At 40.6% G+C, this 21,432-nt stretch overlaps 1 long non-coding RNA gene across 11 annotated transcripts in view; it reads right to left on the reverse strand.

Moving 5' to 3' along the window:
• The window catches only part of LOC129025288 (uncharacterized), a 136,369-nt gene that overhangs the window by 64,105 nt on the left and 50,832 nt on the right, over positions 1 to 21,432 (reverse strand). For 10 of the 11 annotated variants that reach the window (XR_010125551.1, XR_008497196.2, XR_010125549.1 and 7 more), the window contains 2 exons: positions 12,243 to 12,361; positions 10,379 to 10,526 (listed from right to left, as the gene is read on the reverse strand). This is a non-coding gene — a long non-coding RNA (uncharacterized LOC129025288). The remainder of the gene's footprint in view (positions 1 to 10,378; positions 10,527 to 12,242; positions 12,362 to 21,432) is intronic. The other variant, XR_010125546.1, reaches the window with a different exon arrangement.

Genomic DNA, 21,432 nt, shown 5'->3' on the forward strand with positions numbered 1-21,432 from the left:
GTTCTTGATAGTGTATATTGATGCAAAAAGTTTTTAATTTCAGGAAAGTCCAATTTATATTTTCTTTTGTTAATTGGTGCTTTTGGTGGTATGGCTAAAAAATCATTGCCAAATCTAAAGTCGTGACGATTTATCCCTATAGTGTCCCTGAAGGTTTCATAGCTTTAGCTCTTACATTTAGAAATTTGATACATTTTGACTTACTTTTGGATATAATGTGAGGCAGAGGACCAAATTCATCCTTTTTTTTTTTAATTTGAGACGGAGTCTTGCTATGTCACCCAGGATCCTTAAATTCTTTCTTTCTTTTTTTTTTTTTTTGAGACGGAGTCTGTCTCTGTCACTCAGGCTGTAGTGCAGTGGCACAATCTCCGCTGACTGCAAGCTCCGCCTCCCGGGTTCAGGCCATTCTGCTGCCTCAGCCTCCTGAGTAGCTGGGAATACAGGCGCCCGCCACCATGCCCGGCTATTTTTTTTTGTATTGTTTAGTAGAGACGGGGTTTCACCGCCTTAGCCAGGATGGTCTGGATCTCCTGACCTTGTGATCCGCCCACCTCAGCCTCCCAAAGTGCTGGATTACAGGCGTGAGCCACAGCGCCCGGCCTAAATTCATTCTTTTGCATATGCATAACCAGTTGTCTAAGTACTATTTGTTCAAGACTCTATTAATTACTCATAAAATGACCTGAATAACTTTGTCAAAAATGAATTGACCACAACGTCTGGGTTTATTTCCAGACTCTCCATCTCTTCCATTAATCACTGTGTGTATTTCTTATTTAATTATCACACTGCTTTGATTACTCTAGCTTTTCTAGTAAGTTTTGAAATATAGAAGTGTGAGTCTTCTACCTTGGTTTTTCTTATTCAAACTTTACATTGGTTATCAGATCTCTTGCAATTTAATAGGATCTTTAGAATTTGTGTTCCTTTTTTACAAAAACAAACAATGCTCATTGGGATAATAATAATGATTGCATTAAATTTATAGATCTCAGTGGGTAGTATTGGTATGTTAAGAATATTTTGTCTTCCAACTCATTACCACAGGATGTCCTTTTTTAAAATCAAGGTTATCTTTAACTTCTCCAATATTTTGTGATTTTCAATGTATAAGACTTTCATCTATTAACTATTATCCTAAAAATATGATTCATTTTGATGCTATTGTAAAGGGAATTGCCTTCTTAATTTAATTTTCAGATTATTCATTGCTAGTGTATACAAAAAAAACTACAACTGATTTTTCTGAGTTAATGTTCTATCCTGCTGTGCTTGCTAGATACTGTTCACTAGCTCTAATATTGTTGTTTTCTGGATTTTTAAGCAGTTTTTAAATAAGATCATCGTATTTGTGAAGAGAAATAATTTCCATTTTTTCTTTTCAATTGGGATGTATTTTATATATCTTCATTGCCTGATGCCCCGGGCTAAAATTTTAAGTATAGTGTTCAATAGAAGTGGGAAAAGTGGGTGTTCTTCTCCTGTTCATGATTTTAGAAGCAAAGCTTTCAGTCGTTCCCTCTTGACTATATTATTAGCTGTAGGTTTTTAATTAATGCCCCATATATCGTGCTGAGAAAATGATCTTCTAATTATACATTATTAATTGTTTTGAGTTGCTTTTCTGGAGAGATGGACTACAGAAAGTGTCTACTGCACCATTGTCATTGACGTCACTTTTGCTACCCGTTTTTGAATTTGCTGAAACACTCATGCTTCGTCAAAATGTGCCTGACACAACAGTCATACATGAAAAAGTAAAGTTGTTACAATTAGTTACATAGGCAATGAGCAGGGCAGGAAAGGACTCTCCCCCACCCAATAGAAATGTCACGTGATGGTTCAGCAATGATCACATTGTCTCCCTAAAAATGAAAATTTGGTAGCAGGGGAGAGGCAATCTCCTGATGGCCCACACCTGTTAATATTAAAAGTGTGAACTGAATGCAGGCCCCAGGGAGAAGCAGCTTCTTGGGCATGCGTATTAAGACACAAAATGGCGAAATATGATGTTCCGGGTACATGCCACCGGAAAAAGGAAAAAAGCCTCAGATGGGCATGTGTATAACTCCCTAAACACACTGCACAGTGCTCAATTCCAAAGGGTAAGGAGAGCACTGCGCATGTGGAAAGCTCACCCTAAAGGAAGAATCATGGGCAAGAGGCGAGCCTATAAGGTCCCAGGATCAAGGTTAAAAGGTCTTTTTGTTCTCTTGGCCATTCAGGCACCCACTTGGATCTCTTCCAAGGGTTCTTTCTTTCCTTTCTTTCCTGTTCTAAAGCCTGTTAAAGAAACTTCCACTCCTGCTCTGAATCTTGCCTCAGTCTCTTTTTCTGCTTTATGCCCCTCAGTCGAGTTATTTCTTCGGAGGAGGCAAGGACTGAAGTTGCTGTCGACCTATATGGATATGCCGCCTGTTACTCGGGGTAACTCGGTTCACTGCCACCACTAAGAAAGTGAGATCATGGGTAATGCTACCTCCAACAGACAAGCACTTTTAAAAATGTGGATTAATTTTCAATCCTTTTCTCTCCTTTTGTTTCCCATCCCTTTATGTGTAACAACTACATTTAAAAAGGTAAATAAATAAAAAATAAAAAGGAACGACCGGGCACAGTCGCTTAAGCCTGTAATCCAGCACATTGGGGGGCCGAGATGGGCTGATCACATGAAGTCAGGAGTTTGAGACCACCCTGACCCACATGGTGAAACCCCGTCTCTACTAAAAATACAAAAATTAGCCAAATGTGGTGGAGCCCATCTGTAGTCTCAGCTGTTCGGGGGGCTGAGACAAGAGAATCCCTTCAACCTGGGAGACGGAGGATGCAGTGAGCTGAGATGGTGCTGCTGCACTCCAGCCTGGGCGACAGAGCAAGACTCCATCTAAAAAAACAAAACCAAAAAACAACTCTACTGGAAGATGTAAAACTTTAGGTCCTTTCAGTCTTTAGACAACTAGATGCCCTTGAGACTATCAGAAAACATACTGGCTCCTGCTTTATCACACCTGGAACAGGCCTGTCTTTGGTGTTCTCATACTGCTGCAACAAAGGACTGTGATACAGTAACACTGCCTGAAAGCCTGCTAACTCTTGCTCCAAGGAACAGGACATAACACACACACCCATCCCCCACACACACAGCATCTAATGTCTCAGGAAATCCCTGAAGAATATGTAATGCATGGGAACATGCATTGTTCTGGTGTTAAATGTTGAGACCATGAGATGAAACTGAGTAATCTCGATAGGAACTGAACATAGGGACTATGAGGATCATGCCATGTGGAGTATATAGGCCAAGGAGTAATGACCAGATGGTCCTTACTCTACGACTTAAACCAAATTTTTGCCTACAATGCAACACATGAGGCTAGAACATGAACTCTCTGGTTGTCCGAGAGGGGAACCAGGTCAAAGACCACCAGGATTTGTAAACTGTTTGCCAAAGATCTTCTCCAAGTTTCAAATAAATTTTTCCTTATTGTACCTTCATCCACCCAATTTATCACCTGAAGGAGACAATTTGATGCCATGGAACTTGCTGGACCTGTAGCAGTGTGAAGTAAATCATACCCAGATAGTCTCAGTGAGGAGTATATTTAATTTCTGAAAGAACAAGATTCCTGAGGAGCATGGGTGGTTTAGGCCTCATTTTGTTTTCAGATGGAAAGAAAATAGCAAAAATTCAACAGTAAGACAAGGTTGTACCAAACTGGACAAATCTCCTGGTGGCCATGTTCGGTGGCGCCTTTGTCTCTGGGTAGCGTTTTTTCAGACAGAAAAGGCGGGAGAAGAGGGCTCCTAGACAGAGCTTCGAAGAAAATGTGAAGCACTACTGCCACCGTGAGGAAATAGTTTGAAGACAGACTCCGCCATTACACTGTTCTTCCCTGGAAGCCTTGCTGTGGGGGAAGGTCTAATCTATGCTGAGGTGGAACAGGATTGGGCTCCAGGCTAGGTCTTCTTGCCTTCTCCTCTAAGGTCTTAAGAGAGGCCTGGACATTGGCGGTATCTTGGTGTAGAACCTGGAGAGTGAGGGGCTTGGAGTGAAGCAGCAGCTGCCAGGAAGTCCTGGCACAGGAAGTTCCGGGGCAGGGCCTCCGTTTCCCCAGTTGTCTGCTGGACAGCAGGAACCCACTCAAACACACATGCAGGCTCTTGTGGGCATCTGTCTCCTGTTCCTGCCCTTGGAGCAAGAGTTGGCAGGCTTTCACGTGCTGGCATCTTGCTACAGGTCTTTGGGTCTCTGGTAGCATCAGTACCGCGTACAAGGAACAGGATTTTACCAAGGGACATTCACAGTATTTACTTTCCTTTACTCTCCAGGTTCTATACCAAGACACTACCAATGTCCAGGTCTTTTTTTTTTTTTTTGACGGAGTCTTACTGTGTTGCCTAGGCTGGAGTGCAATGGCCAGATCTCGGCTCACTGCAATCTCCCCCTCCCGCGTTCAAGTGATTCTTAGCTTCCTGAGTAGCTGGGATTACAGGTGCCTGCCATCACACCCGACTAATTTTTGTATTTTTAGTAGAGATGGGGTTTTACCATGCTGGCCAGGCTGGTCTTGAACTGCCGACGTCAGACGATCCGCCCGCCTCAGCCTCCCAAAGTGTGGTCTTAGAGGATAAGGCAAGGATGAGCAGCATGGAGCTCAAGCCTCTTCCCCCTCCCCACAGGCCAGACCTTCCCCAACAGGTGGAAGGACTGTCTTCAGGGGAAGGACATTGACATGGCTTAGGCATAGGGTGTAGGGCGTTACTTAACTATGTCCTAATGGTGGCAGTAGTGCTCTAGATGTGCCAACAGGTGTCTTGGAGTCTTCTGCTCCCGCCCTTCTTGTCTGAAAAAACGCCACCCAGAGACAAAGGCACAAGGAAACATGGCTGCCTTGCTTTTTGCCCAGTTTGGAGTCATCTGGTCTTATTGTGGCAATTTTGCTTTTGTTTTCCATCTGAAATCAAACCAAGGCCGAAACCACCCACCCTCATCAGAAATCTTATTTGTTCAGACATTTAAAATCCTCCTAACCTAGTCTATATGATTACGATTTACCTTAAATTTATAGGTCCAGTACTTTCCATGGCATCAAACTGTCTCCCTCAGGGGATGAATTTGGGGATGAAGTCACAGGGATAAAATTGCTTGAGGTTCTGAGACCACCAGGATTTACAAATCCTGGTGGTCTCTGTTCTGGCTCCCCTTCCAGACAACCAGGGAGTTCTTCATGTTTTAGCTCATGTGTTGCATCACAGACAACAATTTGACATGAACCATAGAGGAGGGACCAGATACCTGTCATTACTGCATGCCATATGTGCTCCACATGGCATGATACTCATACTACATATCTTCAATTCCTGTCAAGGTTATTCACAGTTTCATCTCATGGTCTCGTCATTTAATATCAAAACTCGGCATGTTCCCATGACACTATATATTCTTCAAGTATTTCCTGAGACTTTATGGGGTGTGTCTGTTTGTGTGTGTGTGTGTGTGCATGTGTATTTTATAATTTGTCTTATTTAGATATAAGTCTTACAGTATTCTCCCACTAGTTAAAGAATAATTAAAGAATAATGCTTGACAAAGATTGAGAAAAATATTATTTATATAATATATAATATATAATATATTATATTATATATTATATATTATATAATATATAATAATATATATAATATATAATATATTATATTATATATTATATATTATATAATATATAATAATATATATAATATAATATATATAAAATATATAATATAATATATATTATAATATATATAATATAATATATAGAAAATATATAATATATATTATAATATATATACATATATATATTATATATACATATGTATATTACACATATGTGTATACATATGTATATTACACATATGTGTATACATATGTATATTACACATATGTATACACATGTATTATATATACGTATATATATAGTATATACATATATACTATATATATACATGTTGCAGGAAGTCAGGGACCACAAACGGAGAGACCGGCTGAAGCCATGGCAGAAGAACTTGGATTGCGAAGATTTCATGGATATTTATTAGTTCCCCAAATTAATACTTTTGTAATTTCTTATGCCTGTCTTTACTGCAATCTCTAAACATAAATTGTAAAGATTTTACGGACACTTATCACTTCCCCAATCAATACCCTTGTGATTTCCTATGCCTGTCTTTACTTTAATCTCTTAATCCTGTCAGCTGAGGAGGATATATGTCGCCTCAGGACCCTGTAATAATTGCATTAACTGCACAAATTTTACAGCATGTGTGTTTGAGCAATATGAAATCTGGGCACCTTGAAAAAAGAACAGGATAACAGCAATTGTTCAGGGAATAAGAGAGATAACCTTAAACTCTGACAGCCAGTGAGCGGGGCGGAACAGAGCCATATTTCTCTTCTTTCAAAAGCAAATGGGAGAAATATCGCTGAATTCTTTTTCTCAGCAAGGAACATCCCTGAGAAAGAGAATACATGCCTGGGAGTAGGCCTATGAATGGCCTCCCTGGGCGTAGCTGTCTCTTATGATCGAGGCTGCAGGGGTGAAATAGACCCCAGTCTCCCATAGCATTCCCAGGCTTATTACGAAGAGGAAATTCCCGCCTAATAAATTTTGATCAGACTGGTTGATCTCAAAAACCCTGTCTCCTGATAAGATGTTATCAATGACAATGGTGCCCGAAACTTCATTAGCAATTTTAATTTCACCTCGGTCCTGTGGTCCTGTGATCTCGCACTGCCTCCACTTGCCTTGTGATATTCTATTACCTTGTAAACTACTTGATGTCTGTCACCCACACCTATTCGCACACTCCCTCCCCTTTTGAAAATCCCTAATAAAAACTTGCTGGTTTTTGCAGCTTGTGGGGCATCACGGAACCTACCAACATTTGATGTCTCCCCCAGACGCTCAGCTTTAAAATTTCTCTCTTTTGTACTCTGTCCCTTTATTTCTCAAGCTGGCCGATGCTTAAGGAAAATAGAAAAGAACCTACGTGAATATCGGGGCAGGTTCCCTGATATATACACATTATTTTTTTCTTTTTTGAGACTAAAACTCTCTCTGTCTCCCAGGCTGAAGTGAAATGGCAAGATCTCGGCTCATTGCAAACAGTTCAAGCAATTCTCCTGCCTCAGCCTCCTGAATAGCTGGGATTACAAGTGCATGCCACTAGGGCTGGTTACTTGTTTTTTCTGTTTGTTGTTTTTTTTTTTTTTTTTTTTGAGACGGAGTCTCGCTCTGTCACCCAAGCTGGAGTGCAGTGGTGTGATCTCTGCTCACTGCAACCTCTGTCTCCCAGGTTCAAGTGATTCTCCTCCCTCAGCCTTCTGAGTAGCTGGGACTAAAAGCACATGCCACCCGCCTGGCTAATTTTTGTGTTTTTAGTAGAGACAGAGTTTCACCATGTTAGCCAGAATGGTCTCCATCTCCCAACCTCGTGATCTGCCCGCCTAGGCCTCCCAAAGTGCTGGGATTACAGGCGTGAGCCACCTCGACCATCCCCAGTTGTTTTGTATTTTTAGTTAAGACTCAGGATTTCGCCATGTTGGCCAGGCTGTTCTCCAACTCCTCACCGCAAGTGATCCAATCACCCTGGCCTCCCAAAGTGCTGGGATTACAGGTGTGAGCCACCATGCCTGGCTATATATACATTCCTAATTTCATGCAAATAACAAATCTGTATTGAAATTGGGTCACACTCTACATTGCGGTTTGGAGCAGATCAAGTGTGTATTTTAACAAAGCTTTCAGGAGGATGAATTTATTTGAATATCATAAATGGTGTTTTCAACATTGCAAGCCTTCAGTGTAAATGAAGGTAACTCTGAAAAATATATGCTCAGAAACATTCCTTTAGAAATGTATACACCATTCATTTTTTGTTCAATTTTTTACAGATGCATCACAATGTGCATATTGGCTCTCTAGAATACGTACATGACTATATGTTTGGTTTAAGGTTATGACATGTTAGAAGTAGAGTAAAATGCACTGGGCGCGGTGGCTCATGCCTGTAATCCCAGCACTTTGAGAGGCCAAGGCGGGCCGATCACGAGGTCAGGAGATCGAGATCTTCCTGGCTAACATGGTGAAACCTCGTCTCTACTAAAAATACAAAAAATTAGCCAGACGTGGTGGCCGGCGTCTGTAGTCCCAGCTACTCAGGAGGCTGAGGCAGGAGAATGGTATGAACCCAGGAAGCAGAGCTTGCAGTGAGCCGAGATTGCACCACTGCACTCCAACCTGGGTGATAAAGCAAGACTCCACCTCAAAAAAAAAAAAAAAAAAAAAAGTAGAGTAAAATACACTTTACTTTGTTATTTATTATTTATCTTATGGTGTGGTAGGTTTAATCCACAAGGTTCAACAATTTGCTTTTCTCCCTAAATCAGAGGCAAGGAATGGCTGTTTATGAGGACACAGAGAATGCAATTAAGATTTTATGATGGCTAAAGGGACTACCTGGTGCAGACGAATGACATGTATCCAACCTAAATGGGAATGATAGGCTCATTGCCCCTCCACACTATCTTCCATTGCAGAATAAACCAATCAACCTCCTTGTCACTACCACTGGTACTTGGCTAGGTGTGATTTCCTTGCCAGGCTTCTATCCACTGCCCAGGCACACAGCCTCTATTAAAGATAGTTAGCAAGGGGTGAATAAAAGATCACTTAGCCTAAACAATTCTAGGTTTGGGGACACCAGCATTTCTACCTTCAGATATGAGACACTGTCCCATAGGTAGGTCTGTATTCTTCCATGAAAATGGTCGGGTCAAACTATTCCTCCATAGGAGGTAGTTTAAAAGACGTCTAAGTCTACTTTAGGTGAAATACTCTGGGGAGGTAAGATATCAAGGGTCATGGAGAAATGCTTCCCAGAGAGTCTCCAAGACACTTGTGTATGCCAATAGCATTTATGTATGCAGATCATCACTCAACTAGACAAAGTCAAAGATGTCAAAAAAGCTAGGTTACCCTAGAATGCCTTACCCCGGAATGCCTGCCTGAATCCTCAGAGGCCAGGAGAGGTCATACCTGAACAAGCTCTTTAAGCACTGTAATGTCACAGTGCAGAACCAGACTAACATTAATCCTTTCATTAAGAATTCAGATACTAAAATAATAAATTCTGAGGAAGAATGTCATGAGGATCAAGTCACCCATACACTTTTAGTCACCATTTTGATTCTCAATTATGAGTCATAAAGTATCTAGAGTTCTCCACACCAAAGGTTGGATATCTTCATTAGGAAATAGATTTGAGGCTGCTACAGAAAATACTAGCTAGGATGCAGTAGATAATGATTTGCTCAGGCCTAAACAATGCCATACTTATCAAGGACATCGAACAGAAAAGAGCCACCTATCTGCCCTCCTTGAGAGAACTGAGATGACATCCATGTCCTATTATGACAAAAGACTTTCTCCTGAACTTATAAAGTCACAGAAGCTGCTGGCTTGTGCGCTCAGATAATTGCTTAGGTCTTCTATCACATTCTTGGCCTTCATTCCACTTTAGCATATCAGCTCTCCTAAAAGATGATCTGGCCCACATAGGCATGTCAGTGTATCCTCACTGCTCTACAGAGGTCCTTCTAGCTATAGGCAATGGTGGTTAGAATTTTAGTGTATTGAGGACTATTTTAATAGTGGTTAGAATTTTAGTGTGAGTGACACTGACTTCAGATAGATGGTTCCTGGAATTGGCCTGTCATTGCCAGCCAACACTGCTGCTATAAATGTCACAGCCCCACAACACAAGGACAACCAGGTTGCCTAAAGTTCCCAAGGGCATATTCATAATATAAATGCCCCAAGGGTGTGTACTTGGCTGTATCATTTTCTAGCCTTGTCCCCACTATGAGAAAACTGAGGCCCTGTCCTCTACTGCCTGTGCCAAAACTTCCTGGAAGCAGCTGGCTCAGTCCTGCTCCCTCACTCAGCAGATACTTCACGGAGACTTTGCATTTGCTCATTGCTTCTGCCAGGCCTCAGAGAAAAGGATAGGAAGATCAACTTGTGTCTCAGGCCTGTTCAGCCTTCACTGGCTTTTCCTTCCTCAATTGCTAGGGCTCACATGGAGGAAACGCTCACGGCTTTGGATGCTACGAAACTGTTTCCGCACGATGGCAGTATTGTACGGGAGAAACCAACTGACTTTGCTCTAAGCGCTATTCTCCCGCCCATCACATTTCAAAAAAAGGCCAAGAAGAGACAAAGACACTAGAAACTAGAACTACTTAGCAGTTTGCTCAATTTGTGTAAACTTATTCCACTCTCAGCATTTTGATTTGTTTTCCATTGGATATTAAACCGAGGTGTGATCCACTCACCCTCATCAATCATCTCCTCCTTTCATGAACTCAGTATCCGCACAACCAATCTTCTCATTTATACTCTTCTTCACTCAGCATTATATCAGCTGTGTTTTCTTACATCAAATTGTCTTATAGTACTGGGGCAGACCTTAGGGATCCATGCCTAAGGAAACAACAAACAAACAAACAAATGTTGACACCTAAGGTCTTGGAGAAGAGCAAATCTAGGCACCAGGCCATGTGGTTCATTTTTTTTTTTTTTTTGAGACAGAGTCATGCGCTGTCGCCCAGGCTGGAGTGCAGTGGCGCGATCTCGGCTCACTGCAAGCTCCGCCTCCCGGATTCACATCATTCTCCTGCCTCAGCTTCTTGAGTAGCAGGGACTACAGGCGCCCGCCACCACGACTGGCTAATTTTTTTTTTTTTTTTTTTTTTTTTTTTTTTTTTAAATAGAGACGGGGTTTCACCGCATTAGCCAGGATGGTCTGGATCTCCTGACCTCCTGATCCGACTGCCTCGGCCTCCCAAAGTGCCAGGATTACAGGCGTGAGCCACCGCGCCCAGCCAGGCCATGTGGTTCTTGTCCTGACTCCCTACCCAGGTTCCCTAGGAGTTCCATTTCATGTTCTGATCTAGGCATTGGGCCCTATATGTTGAGTGGGAGGCTGCCATTTAGTGGAGCTCTAAGATAAGGGACCAGGTAGCTCTCAAGCTTGACAGAGACACAGAACCCGATTCGAATGGACACAAACACAGGAATGACTATAAATTTTAATCAGATGGATCACGGATTTTGTCTCATGGTTTCATTATTTAACGTTGGAACACAAACATTTTCCTGTGTCATTAAATGGCCATGGCTTAAGACTGCCCTATAACTTTGCTGTGTATATGTGTTACTGCTTTCCAGTTAGGATTCAGTCCTATATTTTCTCATTAGCAACGAAAAGGTGGAATTTGCAAAGAAGTAAAAAAAAAAAAAACCCATGTGCTGATCAAGAGAAAAGCAGTCTCATAAAACTGTATATTAAACACTGATACCCTTTTCCATATTTATTCCATTTTTCAATACATAGATAAAAAGTTCTATATATAAACACGATGAATTTACATTTAAATTGGATTTAGCTATGCACTGCATTTTAGTATGAATATTCCATAGTATGAATGAAGATTTTCATTCTAAAATTTGATTTCTGACAAGTTTTTGAAATTGTCATATAAAATTTGCAATTTCTGAATTTTGGACAATATTTGCAAAGAACTATGTGATTGGACTAGTCATTAAGAATTAAGATCTCACCTTGCTTTTTTAATCTATAAAATCTATTTATACATACAGAAACACATATATATATTTTACATAGTTATGCCTCTGAAAATTAGGATTTAAAAATTATTTTTGAATTTTTATCTCTAATTCTTACCTTCAAATTTTATCTTTAAAATCTCAAAAGAAAGAAAACAAAATTCAATAAATGATAATTGAAATAGGTACGTCTCATATTCAGTCACTTAGATGTGAACCCCAGTAAAACTTTGAGATGGATGTATTCACACTACTCACATGAAGCTATAATGTTTCATTAACGTCTCTGTTTATGTAACTATGAATTAAAGATATGAATTTGTTGGTCAAAAATACCACATTCAAACGCATGCTCAGTATAACACTGACCATGATATAAAATATATGGCATTGGCCAGGCGTGGTGGCTCACAACTCTAATCCCGGCACTCTTGGAGGCTGAGGCAGGAGGATCGCTTGAGCCTAAGAGTTCAAGACCAATTTAGCAATTAGCAATTTTGGCAATGTAGCGAGTCCCTGTCTCTAAAAAAAAAAAAAAAAAAAAAAATTGCCAGGCATGGTGGCATGTACCTGTAGTCCCAGCTACTCAGGAAGTGGAGGTGAACGGATCACCTGAGTCCAGGGACGTTGAGGCTGCATTGAGCCATGATCATGCCACTGCACTCCAGTCTGGGCAACAGAGTCTGATCCTGTGTAAAAAAAACATATATATGGTATTTAAACATTTGTATATGCATATGAACAGATATGAATATACACAGAGTCCCGCACACATTTTACTTTCAATATAACTGGATTCATACTATTTGAAATTTTGTCCAAAATCCTCAGCATCACCTTATAATCTTTGAATATATCCATATCAATATATACTTTTGAGTGCTTAAGTTTTTTTATATTTTACTCTAGAAGAATTTTAAGAATTATAAGCAGAAAACATATGGTAGGTCAAACATAGTGAAAAGAAATAATCACTTTTAAAATGTTTGGGCTACGTATTATGATTTGTTCCTTTGCACATATAATATGTACATTTATAAACTAATGTTCAAATTCCCCTGTAGTATAATTGTTAAAACAAGTTGTCTTCACTGATAACTTAAGTACTTTTCAAATGTAATTAGTTATTCTTGGAACTAATGATAGGTTTAAAAATATTGGCACTTTTAAAAACTGTGTTGGTATAATTCATGTAACATATAATTAACCATTAAAATGTGTGAAATTCAGTGGCATTTAGTACATTCACAATGCAGTGCAAGCACTATCTCTGTGTAGTGGCAAATCATTTTCATTATCACAAAAGAAAACCCTGGACCCATGAAGCAGTCATTCCCCATTCTACTCTATGCTGAGCCCCTGGCAAACACTCATCTGCTTTCCCTCACTACTGAGGGGCCTTTTTCATTTTGCTTTTTTCACTTAGCATGTTTTCAAATTTCATCCATGTTGTAATATATGTCAGTACTTCATTTCTTTTTGTAGCTGAATAATATCCATATGTATATATCACATTTTGTTTATCCATTCATCAAGTGATTGATGTTTGCTTGTGTTCACCTTTTGGGTATTGTTAATAAACATATACAGTGAGTATATACAGGTACTTGTTTGAGTATTTGCTTTCAATTGTTTGCGGAGTATACTTAGGAATAGAGTTGCTAGGTCATACGGTTATTTCTATGTTTAAATTTTTGAAGAACTGATAAACTGCTTTCCATAGCAGATGCGCAATTTAGCATTCCCACCTTCACTGCAGAAGGGTTCCAATTTCTCCGCCTCCCCACCCATATTTGTTCTTTTTAAGTAGTATCCATTCTAGTGGGTGTTAAGTGGTATCATGAAGTGGTTCTGATTTACATTCCTGAAAACACTAATAATGGAAGCATGTTTTCATGTAATTGTTGGTCATTTGTGTATCTTCTTTGGAGAATTGTCTATTTAAGACCTTTGCCTATTCTTTAAATTGATGCATTATAGTTGTACATATTTATGGGGTACACAAGGTATTTTGATGCATGCATAAAATGTGTGATAACCGAAAAAGGAAAACTGGGATACTCATCCCCTACTGCATTTATTATTTGTGTTTGGGAACATTTCAAATGTGTTTTATCTATTTGGAAATAACCATTAAATTATTGTCAACTATAGATGTCCTAACTGTGCTGTTGAACACTAGAACTTACTCCTTCTGTCTAACTGTACTTTTGTAGCCATTAACCAACCTCTCTTCATTCCCCTCTCTTCCTAACTTCTGGTACCCACCATTCTACTCTATACATTCCATGAGATGGATTCCTTTAGCTCCTACATATGAGTGAGGACATGTGATAATTTGTCTTTCTGTATCTGGCTTATTTCACTTAACATAGTGTCCTAAAGTTCCATTCATGTTGCTGCAGATGACAGAATTCCATTCTTTTTTCTGGCTCAATAATCTTCCATTTTATATGTATGCCACAGCTTCTTAATCCATTCATCCATTAACGAACACTTAGGTTGATTCCATATCTTGACTACTGTGAATAATGCTGCAATAAACATGAGAATGCATATATATATGCATATATATATATAGTACTGATTTCTTTTCTTTTGGATATATACCCAGCAGTGGGACTGCTACATCATATGGTAATTCTATTTTTAGTATTTTTGGGAAAGTCCATCCTGTGTCTCATAGAGATTGTACTAATGTACATTGCAGGCAACATTATACAAGCATTCCTCTTTCTCTGCTTACTAGCCAACATCTGTTACTCTCTGTCTTTTTTGTAAGAGCCATTTGAACTGGGGAAATATGGTATCCCACTGTAGTTTTGATTTGCATTTCCCTGATGATTAGTGATGTTGAGCATTTTTTCATGTATCCGTTAGCCATTTGTGTGTCTTTCTTTCAGAAATGTCTATTCAGATCATTTGCCCATTTGTAAATCAGATATATTTGTTTTTTTTTTTTCTATTGAGCTGAGCTTTTTTAAGTTTGCAAAGATATTCTCTCTTACTGTAGGTTGTCTCCTCACTTTATTGTTTTATTTGCTGGGCAGAAGCGTTCTAGCTTGATTTACTCTAATTTGTCCATTTTTGCTTTGATTGCCAGTGCTTTTTGAGGTCTCCTACAAAAAAATCATTGCCCAAAATGATGTCTTAAAGCATTTCCGCAGTCTCTTCTTCTGGTAATTTCATATTTTCAGGTCTTTTCTTATATTTGTTGAGCCTTGTTCTGTGGCCTAACACATGCTCTATACTGGAGAGTGTTCCATGTGCTGACTGATGACAAGAATGTATATTCTACAGCAATTGGATGAAATATTTTGTAAATGTCAGTTAAGTTCATTTGGTCTAGAGTACAGTTTAATTCCAATGTTTCTTTGTCTGGATAAGCTGTCCATTACTCAAAGTGGGGTACTGAAGTCTCCCACTATTGTACACCAGTCTATCTCTCCATTTAGATCTCCAAATGTTCGCCTTATCTATTTGTGTGTTCCAGTGTTGGGTACATATATATTTTAAATTGTTATATCCTTTTACTGAATTGGCATCTTCATTTTTTTTTGTTGTTTTGTTTGTTTGTTTGTTTTTTGAGTCTGGCTCTGTCACCCAGGCTGGAGTGCAGTGGTGCGATCTCCGCTCACTGCAAGCTCCCCCTCCCAGGTTGACGCCATTCTCCTGCCTCAGCCTCCGGAGCAGCTGGGACTACAGGCGCCCGCCACCACGCCCGGCTAATTTTTGTATTTTTAGTAGAGACAGGATTTCACCGTGTTAGCCAGGAAGGTCTCGATTTGCTAGCCTCGTGATCCGTCCGCCTTGGCCTCCCAAAGTGTTGGGATTACAGGCGTGAGCCACCGCGCCCGGCCGGCATGTTTACTGTTATACAATGACTTTCTTTGTCTCTCTCTACAGTTTTTGACTTTAATCTATTTTATATAAGTCTAGCCTTTCCTGTTCTTTTACCATTCCTGTTCATTTTCATGTTGTTGCTGATGTCCCTCTCTGGTTTGAGATCTTCTTTGCCTGAGTAAAAGAGAAGTCCCCACATTTAATGCACTGGGGTTGCTAGCTTCAACTCCACTTTCAGTCTCAGACTACCCCCTCAGGGATTTTTCTTCCTACAGGCAGTCAGGATGCCTCCTAGGGATTGAGGCAAGAATAGGATTCCTGCAAAGGACACCAAAATGGGAGAGAAGCTAGCTCTCTCCCTTGATCTCACATTTTACAGAGGAAACTGTGAACCAAGAGGGACTTTTCTTTTTTTCTTTTCTTCCTTTTTATTGAAAGGGGGCGGGGGGGTGGAGTCTCACTCTGTCATCCAGGCTGGAGTGCAGTAGCGCAATCTGGGCTCACTGCAACATCCGCCTCCCAGGTTCAAGTAATTCTCCTGTCTCAGCTTCCCAAGTTGCTGGGATTACAGGGGCACACCACCACGCCCGGCTAATTTTTGTATTTTTAGTAGAGACGGGGTTTCACCATATTGGTCAGGCTGGTCTCAAACTCCTGACCTCAGGTGATCCACCTGCCTCGGCCTACCAAAGTGCTGGGATTATAGGCATGAGCCACCGCGCCCAGTCAAGGGGGTCTTTTCTACATGGTGCCTAGCAGCTTTGGGTTGGGGAATCATGGAGAGAGAAGTCCATTAGTCTTTCTAGCTGCTCATACTTTTTCACTTCCTTATAACCCCATGGATCGTCACAGTCTCTCTCAATGTTCAGTTCTGGAATATTGCTTCTAATAATCTTGTCTCTACACAACTGTTTTTACTTTTCTTTGAGGTAAAGTCAGATCACTTCTGCTCTACCATGTTGGTAATATCACTCTCCCTTTGCCTATTTTTTAAAAATTGGGTTATTTGTCTGTTTATTGTTGAGTTTTAAGAGTTATTTGTTTTTACTGGATATTAGAAGTTTTTAGATAATTTATTTGGAAATATTTCCTCCCATTCTGTAAGTTGGCTTTTCAAGTTCTGAATTGTGTACTTTGATGCGAAAAGTTTTTAATTTCAGGGAAGTCCAATTTATTTTTTCTTTTGTTATTGCTGCTTTTGGTGGTATAGCTCATAAGTCACTGCCAAATCTAAAGTTGTGAAGATGTATCCCTATAGTTTCCCTGAAGGTTTTATAGGTTTAGCTCTTATATTTAGAAATTTGATACATTTTGAGTTAATTTTTGCATATAATGTGAGGTAGAGGTCTAAATTCATCCTTTTGCATGTGGATAACCAGTTGTCTAAGTACTATTTGTTAAAGACTCTATTAACTACTCATAAAATGACCTTAATAACTTTGTCATAAATGAATTGACCACAATGTCTGAGTTTATTTCCAGACACTCCATCTTTTCCATTAATCACTGTGTGTATTCTTATTCGATTATCACACTGCTTTGATTACTCTAGCTTTCCTAATAAGTTTAGTCTTCCACCTTGGTTTTTCTTATTCAGACTTTACATTGGTTATTCAGATCTCTTGCAATTCAATAGGATCTTTAGGATTTGTGTTCCTTTTTTACAAAAAAAAAAAAAATGCTCATTAGATAACAATAAGGATTACATTAAATCTATAGATCTCTATGGGTAGTATTGCCATGTTAAAAATATTTAGTCTTCAGACCCATTACCACAGGATGTTCTTTATTAAAATTTAGGTTATCTTTAACTTCTCCATTATTTTGTGATTTTCAGCGTACAAGACTTTCATCTATTTAGTTAATTATTGTCCTGAAATTATGATTCATTTTGATGCTATTGTAAATGGAATTGCTTTCTTAATTGAATTTTCAGATTATTCATTGCTAGTGTACAACTGATTTTTCCAAGTTAATGTTCTGTCCTGCAGTTGCTTGCTGGATCTTGTTCACTACCTCTAATACTGTTTTTCTGGGTTTTTAAGCTTTCTTTTTTTTTTTTTTTGACTGGAGTTTTGCTCTGTCGCCCAGGCTGGAGTACAATGGCACGATCCTGGCTCACTGCAACCTCTGCCTCCTGGGTTCAAACGATTCTCCCACCTCAGCCTCCCGAGTAGCTGGAATTACAGGCACCCGCCATCATGCCCAGCTAATTTTTGTATTTTTGTAGAGACGGGGTTTCACCATATTGGCCAGGCTGGTCTTGAACTCCTGATCTCAGGTGATTTACATGCCTCAGCCTCCCGAAGTGCTGGGATTACAGGTGTGAGCCACTGTGCCTGGCAGCATTTTTTATAAGATCATCGTATTTGTGAAGAGAAATAATTTCCATTTTTTCTTTTCAATTGGGATACTTCTTATATATCTTCATTGCCTGATGACCCCAGCTAGATTTTAAGTATAATGTTTAAGAGAAGTGGCAAAAGTGGGCGTTCTCCTGTTCATGATTTTAGGAGCAAAGTTTTCAGTCTTTACCTCTTGACTATATTATTAGCTGTAGGTTTTAATAAATGGCCCATATATCGTGCTGAGAAAATGATCTTCTTAATTATATATTATGGATTGTTTTGAGTTGCTTTTCTGGAGAGATGGACTACAGAAAGTGTCTACTGCACCATTGTCATTGACGTCACTTTTGCTACCTGTTTTTGAATTTGTAGGAACACTCATCCTTCTTCAAAATGTGCCTGACACAACAGTCACATACGAAAAAGTAGTTACAGGTAGTTAGATAGGCAATGAGCAGGGCAGGAAAGGGCTATCCCCCACCCAGTAGGAATGTCACATGATGGTTCGGCAATGATCACATTGCCCCTCTAAAAATGATAATTTGGTAGCCTGGGAGAGACAATCTCCTGATGATCCACATCTGTTAATATTAAAAGTGCGAATTGAATGCAGGCCCCAGGGAGAAGCAGCTTCTTGGGCATGCGTATTAAGACACAAAATGGCGAAATATGATGTTCCGGGTACATGCCACCGGAAAAAAGAAAAAAGCCTCAGATAGGCATGTGTATAACTCCCTAAACACACTGCACAGTGCTCAATTCCAAAGGGTAAGGAGAGCACTGCGCATGTGGAAAGCTCACCCTAAAGGAAGAATCATGGGCAAGAGGCGAGCCTATAAGGTCCCAGGATCAAGGTTAAAAGGTCTTTTTGTTCTCTTGGCCATTCAGGCACCCACTTGGATCTCTTCCAAGGGTTCTTTCTTTCCTTTCTTTCCTGTTCTAAAGCCTGTTAAAGAAACTTCCACTCCTGCTCTGAATCTTGCCTCAGTCTCTTTTTCTGCTTTATGCCCCTCAGTCGAGTTATTTCTTCGGAGGAGGCAAGGACTGAAGTTGCTGTCGACCTATATGGATATGCCGCCTGTTACTCGGGGTAACTCGGTTCACTGCCACCACTAAGAAAGTGAGATCATGGGTAATGCTACCTCCAACAGACAAGCACTTTTAAAAATGTGGATTAATTTTCAATCCTTTTCTCTCCTTTTGTTTCCCATCCCTTTATGTGTAACAACTACATTAAAAAAAGTAAATAAATAAAAAATAAAAAGGAACGACCGGGCACAGTCGCTTAAGCCTGTAATCCAGCACATTGGGGGGCCGAGATGGGCTGATCACATGAAGTCAGGAGTTCGAGACCACCCTGACCCACATGGTGAAACCCCGTCTCTACTAAAAATACAAAAATTAGCCAAATGTGGTGGAGCCCATCTGTAGTCTCAGCTGTTCGGGGGGCTGAGACAAGAGAATCCCTTCAACCTGGGAGACGGAGGATGCAGTGAGCTGAGATCGTGCTGCTGCACTCCAGCCTGGGCGACAGAGCAAGACTCCATCTAAAAAAACAAAACCAAAAAACAACTCTACTGGAAGATGTAAAACTTTAGGTCCTTTCAGTCTTTAGACAACTAGATGCCCTTGAGACTATCAGAAAACATACTGGCTCCTGCTTTATCACACCTGGAACAGGCCTGTCTTTGATGTTTTCATACTGCTGCAACAAAGGACTGTGATACAGTAACACTGCCTGAAAGCCTGCTAACTCTTGCTCCAAGGAACAGGACATAACACACACACCCATCTGCCACACACACAGCATCTAATGTCTCAGGAAATCCCTGAAGAATATGTAATGCATGGGAACATGCGGTGTTCTGGTGTTAAATGTTGAGACCATGAGATGAAACTGAGTAATCTCGATAGGAACTGAACATAGGGACTATGAGGATCATGCCATGTGGAGTATATAGGCCAAAGAGTAATGACCAGATGGTCCTTACTCTATGACTTAAACCAAATTTTTGCCTACAATGCAACACATGAGGCTAGAACATGAAGAACTCCTAGTTTTCTGGGCGGGAAACCAGGTCAAAACCACCAAGATTTGTAAATTGTTTGCCAAAGATCTCTTCCTAGTTTCAAATAATTTTTTCCTTATTGCACTTTTATCCACCAAGTTTATCACCTGAAGGAGACAATTTGATGCCATGGAACTTGCTGGACTGTAACTGTGTGAAGTAAATCCTATCCAGATAGACACAGTGAGGAGTATATTTAATTTCTGAAAGAACAAGATTCCTGAGGAGCATGGGTGGTTCAGGCCTCATTTTGTTTTCAGATGGATAGAAAAAAAGCAAAAATTCAACAGTAAGACAAGGTTGCACCAAACTGTACAAATCTCCATGCAGCCAGATTTGGTGGCGCCTTTTTCTCTGAGTGGCGTTTTTTCAGACATAAAAGGCGGGGGAAAAGTGCGCCGAGATAGGGTTTCCATGAGATTGTGAATCACTACTGCCACCGTGAGGAAATTGTTTAAAGACAGAATCCGCCATCACACACTCCTTCCCAGGAAGCTATGGGGGAAGGTCTCATCTGGGCCGAGGTGGAAGAGGATTGGGCTCCAGACTAGGTCTTGTTGCCTTCTCCTCTAAGGTCTTAAGAGAGGTCTGGACATTGACGGTATCTTGGTGTAGAAAGTGGAGAGTAAGGGGCTTGGAGTGAGGGAGGCAGCGGCTGCCAGGCGGTCCCGGTACAGGAAGTCGGGGGCGGGGCCTCGGTTCCTCCTGGTTTGGGCAGGACAGCAGGAACCCACTCAAAGACGAATTCTGGCTCTTGTGGGAATCTGTCTCCTGTTCCTGCCCCTTAGAGCAAGAGCTGGCGGGCTTTCCCATGATGTCATCTTGCTACAGGTCTTTGGGTCTCTTGCGGCATCAGTATCCGCGCACAATTGACAGGGTTCTACCAAGCTAAATTTGCAGGATTTGCTTTCCTTCACTCTCCAGGTTCTATACCAAGACACCGCCAAAGTCCAAATCTCTTTTAAGGCGTTAGACGAGAAGGCAAGGAGGATCAGCATGGATCCCAGACCTTTTCTACCTCCCCACAGACCAGACCTTCTCCACCTCCCCACAGACCAGACCTTCTCCAACAGTAAGTCCCCAGGGGAAAGACGTTGACGTGGCGTAGGGTGTCTTTAAATTACCACCTCACGATGGCACTAGTGCTCTAGATGTGCCAAGATGTGTCTTTGATCCTTCTTCTCCCGCCCTCCCTGTCTGAAAAAACGCCACCCAGACACAAAGGCACAAGAAAATATGGCTGCCTTGTTTTTTGCCCAGTTTGGAGCCATCTGGTCTTATTGTGGCACTTTTGTTTTCCATCTGAAATCAAACCAAGGCCTAAACCACCCACCCTCATCGGGAATCTTACTCCTTCAGAAACTTAAAATCTTTCTAACCTAGTCTATATGATTATGAATTACCTCAGACTTACAGGTCCAGTAGTCTCCATGGCATCAAACTGCCTCCTCAGGGGATAAATTTGGGGATGAGGGCACAAGGATAAAACTGCTAGAACCT

The sequence above is a fragment of the Pongo pygmaeus genome, chromosome X, assembly GCF_028885625.2.
Source record: "Pongo pygmaeus isolate AG05252 chromosome X, NHGRI_mPonPyg2-v2.0_pri, whole genome shotgun sequence".
Taxonomy (NCBI): domain Eukaryota; kingdom Metazoa; phylum Chordata; class Mammalia; order Primates; family Hominidae; genus Pongo; species Pongo pygmaeus.